This window comes from Oncorhynchus gorbuscha, unplaced genomic scaffold (genome assembly GCF_021184085.1).
Source record: "Oncorhynchus gorbuscha isolate QuinsamMale2020 ecotype Even-year unplaced genomic scaffold, OgorEven_v1.0 Un_scaffold_1830, whole genome shotgun sequence".
Lineage (NCBI taxonomy): Eukaryota > Metazoa > Chordata > Actinopteri > Salmoniformes > Salmonidae > Oncorhynchus > Oncorhynchus gorbuscha.
Window position 1 is genome coordinate 69,033 of NW_025746501.1, and position 13,468 is coordinate 82,500.

The 13,468-nt window shown below is 48.3% G+C and overlaps 1 pseudogene; it reads left to right on the top strand.

Annotated features, from left to right (window-relative positions):
* The window catches only part of LOC124024357, an 80,520-nt pseudogene that overhangs the window by 63,756 nt on the left and 3,296 nt on the right, over positions 1-13,468 (top strand).

A 13,468-nucleotide genomic window follows, 5' to 3' on the forward strand; every position in this document is an offset into this window, starting at 1 on the left:
CTGGTATGATCCCTGGTCCTAACCTGGTATGATCCCTGGTCCTAACCTGGTATGATCCCTGGTCCTAACCTGGTACTAACCTGGTATGATCCCTGGTACTAACCTGGTATGATACCTGGTACTAACCTGGTATGATCCCTGGTCCTAACCTGGTACTAACCTGGTATGATCCCTGGTACTAACCTGGTATGATCCCTGGTACTAACCTGGTATGATCCCTGGTACTAACCTGGTATGATCCCTGGTACTAACCTGGTATGATACCTGCTACCTCTCATATTTCTACATAACTTGTACTGACATCACACATAGCCTGGTACTAACCTGGTATGATCCCTGGTCCTAACCTGGTATGATCCCTGGTCCTAACCTGGTACTAACCTGGTATGATCCCTGGTACTAACCTGGTATGATCCCTTGTACTAACCTGGTATGATACCTGGTACTAACCTGGTATGATCCCTGGTCCTAACCTGGTACTAACCTGGTATGATCCCTGGTACTAACCTGGTATGATCCCTGGTCCTAACCTGGTACTAACCTGGTACTAACCTGGTATGATACCTGCTACCTCTCATAGTTCTACATAACTTGTACTGACATCACACATAGCCTGGTACTAACCTGGTATGATCCCTGGTCCTAACCTGGTATGATCCCTGGTCCTAACCTGGTATGATCCCTGGTACTAACCTGGTATGATCCCTGGTACTAACCTGGTATGATCCCTGGTACTAACCTGGTATGATACCTGGTACTAACCTGGTATGATCCCTGGTACTAACCTGGTACTAACCTGGTATGATCCCTGGTACTAACCTGGTATGATCCCTGGTCCTAACCTGGTACAAACCTGGTATGATCCCTGGTACTAACCTGGTATGATCCCTGGTACTAACCTGGTATGATCCCTGGTACTAACCTGGTATGATCCCTGGTACTAACCTGGTATGATACCTGGTACTAACCTGGTATGATCCCTGGTACTAACCTGGTATGATCCCTTGTACTAACCTGGTATGATACCTGGTACTAACCTGGTATGATCCCTGGTCCTAACCTGGTACTAACCTGGTATGATCCCTGGTACTAACCTGGTATGATCCCTGGTACTAACCTGGTATGATCCCTGGTACTAACCTGGTATGATCCCTGGTACTAACCTGGTATGATACCTGCTACCTCTCATATTTCTACATAACTTGTACTGACATCACACATAGCCTGGTACTAACCTGGTATGATCCCTGGTCCTAACCTGGTATGATCCCTGGTCCTAACCTGGTATGATCCCTGGTACTAACCTGGTATGATCCCTGGTACTAACCTGGTATGATCCCTGGTACTAACCTGGTACGATACCTGGTACTAACCTGGTATGATCCCTGGTACTAACCTGGTACTAACCTGGTATGATCCCTGGTACTAACCTGGTATGATCCCTGGTCCTAACCTGGTACAAACCTGGTATGATCCCTGGTACTAACCTGGTATGATCCCTGGTACTAACCTGGTATGATCCCTGGTACTAACCTGGTATGATACCTGGTACTAACCTGGTATGATCCCTGGTACTAACCTGGTACTAACCCGGTATGATCCCTGGTACTAACCTGGTATGATCCCTGGTACTAACCTGGTATGATCCCTGGTACTAACCTGGTATGATCCCTGGTACTAACCTGGTATGATACCTGGTACTAACCTGGTATGATCCCTGGTACTAACCTAGTATGATACCTGGTACTAACCTAGTATGATCCCTGGTCCTAACCTGGTACTAACCTGGTACTAACCTGGTATGATACCTGCTACCTCTCATAGTTCTACATAACTTGTACTGACATCACACATAGCCTGGTACTAACCTGGTATGATCCCTGGTCCTAACCTGGTATGATCCCTGGTCCTAACCTGGTATGATCCCTGGTACTAACCTGGTATGATCCCTGGTACTAACCTGGTATGATCCCTGGTACTAACCTGGTATGATACCTGGTACTAACCTGGTATGATCCCTGGTACTAACCTGGTACTAACCTGGTATGATCCCTGGTCCTAACCTGGTACAAACCTGGTATGATCCCTGGTACTAACCTGGTATGATCCCTGGTACTAACCTGGTATGATCCCTGGTACTAACCTGGTATGATCCCTGGTACTAACCTGGTATGATACCTGGTACTAACCTGGTATGATCCCTGGTACTAACCTGGTATGATCCCTTGTACTAACCTGGTATGATACCTGGTACTAACCTGGTATGATCCCTGGTCCTAACCTGGTACTAACCTGGTATGATCCCTGGTACTAACCTGGTATGATCCCTGGTACTAACCTGGTATGATCCCTGGTACTAACCTGGTATGATCCCTGGTACTAACCTGGTATGATACCTGCTACCTCTCATATTTCTACATAACTTGTACTGACATCACACATAGCCTGGTACTAACCTGGTATGATCCCTGGTCCTAACCTGGTATGATCCCTGGTCCTAACCTGGTACTAACCTGGTATGATCCCTGGTACTAACCTGGTATGATCCCTTGTACTAACCTGGTATGATACCTGGTACTAACCTGGTATGATCCCTGGTCCTAACCTGGTACTAACCTGGTATGATCCCTGGTACTAACCTGGTATGATCCCTGGTCCTAACCTGGTACTAACCTGGTACTAACCTGGTATGATACCTGCTACCTCTCATAGTTCTACATAACTTGTACTGACATCACACATAGCCTGGTACTAACCTGGTATGATCCCTGGTCCTAACCTGGTATGATCCCTGGTCCTAACCTGGTATGATCCCTGGTACTAACCTGGTATGATCCCTGGTACTAACCTGGTATGATCCCTGGTACTAACCTGGTATGATACCTGGTACTAACCTGGTATGATCCCTGGTACTAACCTGGTACTAACCTGGTATGATCCCTGGTACTAACCTGGTATGATCCCTGGTCCTAACCTGGTACAAACCTGGTATGATCCCTGGTACTAACCTGGTATGATCCCTGGTACTAACCTGGTATGATCCCTGGTACTAACCTGGTATGATCCCTGGTACTAACCTGGTATGATACCTGGTACTAACCTGGTATGATCCCTGGTACTAACCTGGTATGATCCCTTGTACTAACCTGGTATGATACCTGGTACTAACCTGGTATGATCCCTGGTCCTAACCTGGTACTAACCTGGTATGATCCCTGGTACTAACCTGGTATGATCCCTGGTACTAACCTGGTATGATCCCTGGTACTAACCTGGTATGATCCCTGGTACTAACCTGGTATGATACCTGCTACCTCTCATATTTCTACATAACTTGTACTGACATCACACATAGCCTGGTACTAACCTGGTATGATCCCTGGTCCTAACCTGGTATGATCCCTGGTCCTAACCTGGTATGATCCCTGGTACTAACCTGGTATGATCCCTGGTACTAACCTGGTATGATCCCTGGTACTAACCTGGTACGATACCTGGTACTAACCTGGTATGATCCCTGGTACTAACCTGGTACTAACCTGGTATGATCCCTGGTACTAACCTGGTATGATCCCTGGTCCTAACCTGGTACAAACCTGGTATGATCCCTGGTACTAACCTGGTATGATCCCTGGTACTAACCTGGTATGATCCCTGGTACTAACCTGGTATGATACCTGGTACTAACCTGGTATGATCCCTGGTACTAACCTGGTACTAACCCGGTATGATCCCTGGTACTAACCTGGTATGATCCCTGGTACTAACCTGGTATGATCCCTGGTACTAACCTGGTATGATCCCTGGTACTAACCTGGTATGATACCTGGTACTAACCTGGTATGATCCCTGGTACTAACCTAGTATGATACCTGGTACTAACCTAGTATGATACCTGGTACTAACCTGGTATGATCCCTGGTACTAACCTGGTATGATCCCTGGTACTAACCTGGTATGATCCCTGGTAATAACCTAGTATGATCCCTGGTACTAACCTGGTATGATCCCTGGTACTAACCTGGTATGATCCCTGATACCTCTCATATTACTACATAACTGGTAATGACATCACATATAGCCTGGTACTAACCTGGTATGATCCCTAACTCAGTGTGTGTGTGTGTGTGTGTGTGTGTGTGTGTGTGTGTGTGTGTGTGTGTGTGTGTGTGTGTGTGTGTGTGTGTGTGTGTGTGTGTGTGTGTGTGTGTGTGTGTGTGTGTGTGTGTGTGTGTCCAGGGCTTCGTTGATGGTGACCTGTCTAAGATCCAGTATGGGGAGCCAATGTGTCGGGTTTCCAGATTGTTGACTTTGAGGAGCCACTCGTCTCCAAGTTCGACCAGAGATGGGAAGCACTGGAGGAGAAAGAGTACCCTGGTGCTGACAGCAGGATCAGGGTAGTACCCCTAACCTCTAACCCCTAACCCCTACCCTAACCCTGGTGCTGACAGCAGGATCAGGGTAGTACCCCTAACCTCTAACCCCTAACTCCTACCCTAACCCTGGTGCTGACAGCAGGATCAGGGTAGCACCTCTAACCTCTAACCCCTAACTCCTACCCTAACCCTGGTGCTGACAGCAGGATCAGGGTAGCACCTCTAACCTCTAACCCCTACCCTAACCCTGGTGCTGACAGCAGGATCAGGGTAGTACCCCTAACCTCTAACCCCTAACCCCTACCCTAACCCTGGTGCTGACAGCAGGATCAGGGTAGTACCCCTAACCTCTAACCCCTAACCCCTACCCTAACCCTGGTGCTGACAGCAGGATCAGGGTAGTACCCCTAACCTCTAACCCCTAACTCCTACCCTAACCCTGGTGCTGACAGCAGGATCAGGGTAGCACCCCTAACCTCTAACCCCTAACCCCTACCCTAACCCTGGTGCTGACAGCAGGATCAGGGTAGCACCCCTAACCTCTAACCCCTAACCCCTACCCTAACCCTGGTGCTGACAGCAGGATCAGGGTAGTACCCCTAACCTCTAACCCCTAACCCCTACCCTAACCCTCTAGTGCTGACAGCAGGATCAGGGTAGTAGCCCTAACCTCTAAACTCTAATCCCTACCCTAACCCTCTAGTGCTGACAGCAGGATCTCGTGGTCCTTCTGTAGCTCAGTTGGTAGAGCATGGCGCTTGTAACGCCAGGGTAGTGGGTTCGATCACCGGGACCACCCATACGTAGAATGTATGCACACATGACTGTAAGTCGCTTTGGATAAAAGCGTCTGCTAAATGGCATATATTATTATTATTATATTATTATCAGGGTAGTAGCCCTAACCTCTAACCCCTAACTCCTACCCTAACCCTGGTGCTGACAGCAGGATCAGGGTAGTACCCCTAACCTCTAACCCCTAACTCCTACCCTAACCCTGGTGCCGACAGTAGGATCAGGGTAGTACCCCTAACCTCTAACCCCTAACCCCTACCCTAACCCTGGTGCTGACAGCAGGATCAGGGTAGTACCCCTAACCTCTAACCCCTAACTCCTACCCTAACCCTGGTGCCGACAGTAGGATCAGGGTAGTACCCCTAACCTCTAACCCCTAACTCCTACCCTAACCCTGGTGCTGACAGCAGGATCAGGGTAGTACCCCTAACCTCTAACCCCTAACCCCTACCCTAACCCTCTAGTGCTGACAGCAGGATCAGGGTAGTACCCCTAACCTCTAACCCCCAACCTCTAACCCTAATCCCTACCCTACCCTAACCCCTACCCTAACCCTGGTGCTGACAGCAGGATCAGGGTAGTACCCCTAACCTCTAACCCCTCCCCTACCCTAACCCTGGTGCTGACAGCAGGATCAGGGTAGTACCCCTAACCCCCAACCTCTAACCTCTAACCCTAATCCCTACCCTAACCCTGGTGCTGACAGCAGGATCAGGGTAGTACCCCTAACCTCTAACCTCTAACCCCTAACTCCTACCCTAACCCTGGTGCTGACAGCAGGATCAGGGTAGTACCCCTAACCCCTAACCTCTAACCCCTACCCTAACCCTGGTGCTGACAGCAGGATCAGGGTAGTACCACCTCTAACCTCTAACCCTTGACCCCTACCCTAACCCTTGACACCTTCCCTAACCCTGGAGCTGACAGCAGGATCAGGGTAGTACCACCTCTAATCTCATACCCTTGACCCCTACCCTAACCCTTGACCCCGACCCTAACCCTGGAGCTGACAGCAGGATCAGAGTACCACCTCTAATCTCTAACCCTAACCCATGACCCCTACCCTAACCCTTGACCCCTACCCTAACCTTGGAGCTGACAGCAGGATCAGGGTAGTACCACCTCTAATCTCATACCCTTGACCCCTACCCTAACCCTTGACCCCGACCCTAACCCTGGAGCTGACAGCAGGATCAGAGTACCACCTCTAATCTCTAACCCTAACCCATGACCCCTACCCTAACCCTTGACCCCTACCCTAACCTTGGAGCTGACAGCAGGATCAGGGTAGTACCACCTCTAATCTCATACCCTTGACCCCTACCCTAACCCTGGTGCTGAAAGAAGGATCAGGCTACAACCTCTAATCTCTAACCCTAACCCATGACCCCTACCCTAACCCTAACCCTGGTGCTGACAGCAGGATCAGGGTAGTACCACCTCTAATCTCTAACCCTAACCCATGACCCCTAACCCCTACCCTAACCCTGGTGCTGACAGAAGGACTACGACCTCTAACTAAATTGCAGATACTGAAGTGATGATTTGTTCAGTCACTTGCATGAACACAGAAATGGGTTATTAGAACAGCATATCAGCACATCTCTCAATAACTCTCCATTTCTCTCTCCCGCTATCTCTCTCTCTCTCTCTCTCTCTCTCTCTCTCTCTCTCTCTCTCTCTCTCTCTCTCTCTCTCTCCACATCTTTCAATATATCGTCATCTCTCGATCTCTTTCTCTCTCCCCATCTCTGAATATCTCTCCATTTCTCTCTCCCGCTATCTCTCTCTCTCTCTCCAGTACACATCAGCTCTGACTTATGATGCGGTCCAGGTTATGACTGAAGCGTTCCGGACACTCACCAAGCAGCGGATCGATTTCAGTCGTCGTGGCAATAACGGAGACTGTCTGGCCAATCCAGCAGTGCCCTGGTCTCAGGGGATGGAGATAGAACGCGCTCTCAAACAGGTTACCATAGAAACAGATTTTAGCGTGTTTTTAGGGTCGTCAATGATCTTGTGTGTTGTGTAATTTTAAATGGATGTGGTAAAATACTGGGTATTTGTGGTGTGTGTGTGTGTGTGTGTGTGTGTGTGTGTGTGTGTGTGTGTGTGTGTGTGTGTGTGTGTGTGTGTGTGTGTGTGTGTGTGTGTGTGTGTGTGTGTGTGTGTGTGTGTGTGTGTGTGTGTGTGTGTGTGTGTGTGTGTGTGTGTGTAGGTGCGTGTGGATGGGCTGACAGGTAATATCCAGTTTGACCAGTATGGTAAAAGAGTCAACTACTCCGTCAACGTGATGGAACTGAAGAACACTGGACCAGTTAAGGTACAGCCAATCAGCATTTACCAGCACACTTACTTCCTTACAATGAGCCAATTAACATTCACCCGCCTATTCACTTCCTTACAATCAGTCAATCAGCATTGTCCGGACCTCTGGCAGTCTCTATGGGGTGCCACAGGGTTCAATTCTCAGGCCGACTCTCTTCTCTGTATACATCAATGATGTTGCTCTTGCTGCTGGTGAGTCTCTGATCCACCTCTACGCAGACGACACCATTCTGTATACTTCTGGCCCTTCTTTGGACACTGTGTTAACAACCCTCCAGGCAAGCTTCAATGCTATACAACTCTACTTCCGTGGCCTCCAATTGCTTTTAAATGCTAGTAAAACTAAATGCATGCTCTTCAACCGATTGTTGCCCGAACCCGCCTGCCTGACCAGCATCACCACTCTGGACGGTTCTGACTTAGAATATGTGGACAACTACAAATACCTAGCTGTCTGGTTAGACTGTAAACTCTCCTTCCAGATTCACATTAAGCATCTCCATTCCAAAATTAAATCTAGAATTGGCTTCCTATTTCGTAACAAAGCATCATTCACTCATGCTGCCAAAAATTCCCTCGTAAAACTGACTATCCTACCGATCCTTGACTTCTGCGATGTAATTTATAAAATAGCCTCCAACACTTTACTCAGCAAGTTGGATGCAGTCTATCACAGTGCGATCCGTTTCGTCACCTAAGCCCCATATACTACCTACCACTGTTACCTGTATGCTCTCGTTGGCTGGCCCTCGATTCATACTTGTCTCCAAACCCACTGGCTCCAGGTCAACTATAAGTATTTGCTAGGTAAAGCTCCGCCTTATCTCAGCTCACTGGTCACGATAACAACATAGCACGCACTCCAGCAGGTATATCTCACTGGTCATCCCCCAAAGCCAAAACCTACTTTGGGTGCCTTTCCTTCCAGTTCTCTGCTGCCAATGACTGGAACGAATTGCAAAAATGAATTCAAACCAAGAGAAAGTCCTGTTGTAGCGTACCTCTGAATTCCAGAAAAAACTGCTGTATCTAAAGCCTCCTGGAAGTCAACCCGAGTCGGTATCTAAAGCCTCCTGGAAGTCAACCCGAGTCGGTATCTAAAGACTCCTGGAGGTCAACCCGAGTCGGTATCTAAAGCCTCCTGGAAGTCAACCCGAGTCGGTATCTAAAGCCTCCTGGAAGTCAACTCGAGTTGGGCTAGCTTTGTGTTTCCACTGCCTCCAGAATAGAAATGATGTCATGTTGCTAGTTTGCCAATGTGACTGTGCAGCTAGCTTCGCTACAACTAGCTAGCAAGATGCTGAAAAAATAATTTACCCTCACTATGCTGTAACTAACATTACCCCATACTCCCCATGCTAGCTAGCTGAACATTTAGCTTCATCGCTAGCATAACAGGAGAGTTAGCTAGCTTAATATCCAACCTTGCTTGCCATGGCCACAGCTAGCCAAATGTTTAGCTTGCTAGCTAGCTAAACGGTTAGCGTCATCGCTAGCATAGCTAGCTAGATTCCTAACCTTAGGATTGGCTATTAGCTAGCAGCCTGACCAAACACATCAGAGGACAGGCTTTCAATCCCTGCTCGCTTATATTAGCTAGCTAGCGTGTTTCAACTCTGAATTGCAAGCTAACATTTGATGGCTGAATGTTGTCAAACTTTTATTGTGTAGTGCAAAATTAAAGTATCCAACTATGCTGGTAATTCTTGTCATGTCTGACGAGTGCAGTAGGGTCCTACTTGTCCATGTGCTAACAGCAACAAACCTAGAAGAGATAAACGTGGAAACATCCAGCGGAGCTTCTCATTAGCTAGCTAACGTTAGCTATATTATAGTTATAAAGCATTATGATTACTGTTTTGAAATAACATATATTTCATAATATGTGTGTTTTCAGATTGGCTACTGGAATGAAGTGGACAAGATGGTGGTGACTAAACTAGACATCTTCCCCAACGACACTAATGGGATGGAGAACAAGACTGTTATCGTCACAACTATCCTGGTAACAACGTGGTGAAGGGTGGTGGGTGGTGAAGGGTGGTGAAGGATGGTGGGTGGTGGGTGGTGAAGGATGGTGGGTGGTGAAGGGTGGTGGGTGGTGAAGGATGGTGGGTGGTGGGTGGTGAAGAATGGTGGGTGGTGAAGGATGGTGGGTGGTGAAGGATGGTGGGTGGTGGGTGGTGAAGGATGGTGGTTGGTGGGTGGTGAAGGATGGTGGGTGGTGAAGGGTGGTGGGTGGTGAAGGATGGTGGGTGGTGGGTGGTGAAGGGTGGTGGGTGGTGAAGGATGGTGGGTGGTGGGTGGTGAAGAATGGTGGGTGGTGAAGGATGGTGGGTGGTGAAGGATGGTGGGTGGTGGGTGGTGAAGGATGGTGGGTGGTGAAGGATGGTGGGTGGTGAAGGGTGGTGGGTGTTGAAGGATGGTGGGTGGTGAAGGATGGTGGGTGGTGAAGGATGGTGGGTGGTGAAGGATGGTGGGTGGTGAAGGATGGTGGGTGGTGAAGGGTGGTGGGTGGTTGTTCAAATGACACAAAATATGGTCATCTTTAAAGACATCCTGGTAAAAGTGTGTGTGTGTGTGTGTGTGTGTGTGTGTGTGTGTGTGTGTGTGTGTGTGTGTGTGTGTGTGTGTGTGTGTGTGTGTGTGTGTGTGTGTGTGTGTGTGTGTGTGTGTGTGTGTGTGTGTGTTTTTGCAGGAAGCCCCATACGTGATGCTAAAGAAGAATGCTGAGTTGTTCCTAGACAACGACCGTTACGAAGGCTACTGCGTCGACCTGGCAGCAGAGATCGCTAAGCACTGTGGGATACGCTACCAGCTAAGGATTGTGGGAGATGGAAAGTACGGAGCTCGAGACGCTGAAACCAAGATCTGGAACGGGATGGTTGGAGAGCTGGTGTACGGGGTAAGAACCCTGACCTCTGACCTTTGATCTCTGTTGTTATTATGAAATTAGAACCTGAGGACACAAGAACTAAGTGTAACTCTCTGCCTCCCCTCTCCCCCTCCTCCCCTCTCCTCCTCCTTCTCCTCCTCCTCCCCTCTCCCCCCCCCCCCCCCCCCCCACCACCTGTAGAAAGCAGACATAGCCGTAGCCCCTCTCACTATCACCCTGGTCCGAGAGGAGGTGATCGACTTCTCCAAGCCATTCATGTCTCTGGGCATCTCCATCATGATCAAGAAGCCCCAGAAGTCTAAACCAGGGGTTTTCTCCTTCCTGGACCCGCTGGCCTATGAGATCTGGATGTGTATAGTGTTTGCCTACATCGGTGTGAGCGTGGTGCTGTTCCTGGTGAGCCGGTTCAGCCCGTATGAATGGCACATGGAGGAGTATGAGGATGGCCAGCTGCCCACCAGCGAGTCCTCTAATGAGTTTGGGATCTTTAACTCTCTGTGGTTCTCTCTAGGAGCCTTTATGCAGCAAGGCTGTGATATCTCCCCAAGGTTGGTGTACTGTTGCTAGGTAACGTGGCTCGCTGTGTTGGCAGCCCCCCTTCCTCCTGGAGCTGGTGTTTATATGCTGACCTCACTTCCTGCTGCTTACGCTAACCCTGACCTCTGACCTCTAGCCGCTAGCTTTAACCCCGACCTCTGGCTTCTAGCTCTAATGCGAACTGATTCTAGCTGCTAGCTCTAATCCTCACTGAATCTAGCTACTAGTTATAATGCTAACTAATTATAGCCATTAGCTCTAATGCGAACTGATTCTAGCTGCTAGCTCTAATCCTCACTGAATCTAGCTACTAGTTATAATGCTAACTAATTATAGCCATTAGCCCGAAACCTAACTGATTCTAGCTGCTAGCCCTAATGCTAACTGATTCTAGCTGCTACACCGAATGCTAACTAATTATAGCTGCTAGCTCTAATGCTCACTGATTCTAGCTGCTAGCCCTCATGCTAACTAATTCTAGCTGCTACCCCGAATGCTAACTAATTATAGCCATTAGCTCTAATGCTCACTGATTCTAGCCTCTAGCTTTAATTCTAACTGATTCTAGCTGCTAGCCCTAATGCTAACTGATTCTAGCTGCTACACCGAATGTTAACTGATTCTAGCTGCTACCCCGAATGCTAACTAATTATAGCCATTAGCTCTAATGCTCACTGATTCTAGCCTCTAGCTTTAATTCTAACTGATTCTAGCTGCTAGCCCTAATGCTAACTGATTCTAGCTGCTACCCCGAATGCTAACTAATTATAGCCATTAGCTCTAATGCTCACTGATTCTAGCCTCTAGCTTTAATTCTAACTGATTCTAGCTGCTACACCGAATGCTAACTAATTATAGCCATTAGCTCTAATGCTCACTGATTCTAGCCTCTAGCTCTAATGCTTACTGAATCTAGCTACTACACCTAATGCTAACTGATTCTAGCTGCTACCCCTAATGCTAACTAATTAAATCAAATCAAATCAAATTTTATTTGTCACATACACATGGTTAGCAGATGTTAATGCGAGTGTAGCGAAATGCTTGTGCTTCTAGTTCCGACAATGCAGTGATAACCAACAAGTAATCTAACTAACAATTCCAAAACTACTGTCTTATACACAGTGTAAGGGGATAAGGAACATGTACATAAGGATATATGAATGAGTGATTGTACAGAGCAGCATACAGTAGATGGTATCGAGTACAGTATATACATATGAGATGAGTGTGTAGACAAAGTAAACAAAGTGGCATAGTTAAAGTGGCTAGTGATACATGTGTTACATAAGGATGCAGTCGATGATGTAGAGTACAGTATATACATATGCATATGAGATGAATAATGTAGGGTAAGTAACATTATATAAGGTAGCATTGTTTAAAGTGGCTAGTGATATATTTACATCATTTCCCATCAATTCCCATTATTAAAATGGCTGGAGTTGGGTCAGTGTCAATGACAGTGTGTTGGCAGCAGCCACTCAGTGTTAGTGGTGGCTGTTTAACAGTCTGATGGCCTTGAGATAGAAGCTGTTTTTCAGTCTCTCGGTCCCAGCTTTGATGCACCTGTACTGACCTCGCCTTCTGGATGATAGCGGGGTGAACAGGCAGTGGTTCGGTGGTTGATGTCCTTGATGATCTTTATGGCCTTCCTGTAACAACGGGTGGTGTAGGTGTCCTGGAGGGCAGGTAGTTTGCCCCGGTGATGCGTTGTGCAGTCCTCACTACCCTCTGGAGAGCCTTACGGTTGAGGGCGGAGCAGTTGCCGTACCAGGCGGTGATACAGCCCGCCAGGATGCTCTCGATTGTGCATCTGTAGAAGTTTGTGAGTGCTTTTGGTGACAAGCCAAATTTCTTCAGCCTCCTGAGGTTGAATAGGCGCTGCTGCGCCTTCTTCACGACGCTGTCAGTGTGAGTGGACCAATTCAGTTTGTCTGTGATGTGTATGCCGAGGAACTTAAAACTAGCTACCCTCTCCACTACTGTTCCATCGATGTGGATAGGGGTGTTCCCTCTGCTGTTTCCTGAAGTCCACAATCATCTCCTTAGTTTTGTTGACGTTGAGTGTGAGGTTATTTTCCTGACACCACACTCCGAGGGCCCTCACCTCCTCCCTGTAGGCCGTCTCGTCGTTGTTGGTAATCAAGCCTACCACTGTTGTGTCGTCCGCAAACTTGATGATTGAGTTGGAGGCGTGCGTGGCCACGCAGTCGTGGGTGAACAGGGAGTACAGGAGAGGGCTCAGAACGCACCCTTGTGGGGCCCCCGTGTTGAGGATCAGCGGGGAGGAGATGTTGTTGCCTACCCTCACCACCTGGGGGCGGCCCGTCAGGAAGTCCAGTACCCAGTTGCACAGGGCGGGGTCGAGACCCAGGGTCTCGAGCTTGATGACGAGTTTGGAGGGTACTATGGTGTTGAATGCCGAGCTGTAGTCGATGAACAGCATTCTCACATAGGTATTCCTCTTGTCCAGGTGGGTTAGTGCAGTGTGCAGTGTAGTTGAGATTGCATCGTCTGTGGACCTATTTGGGCG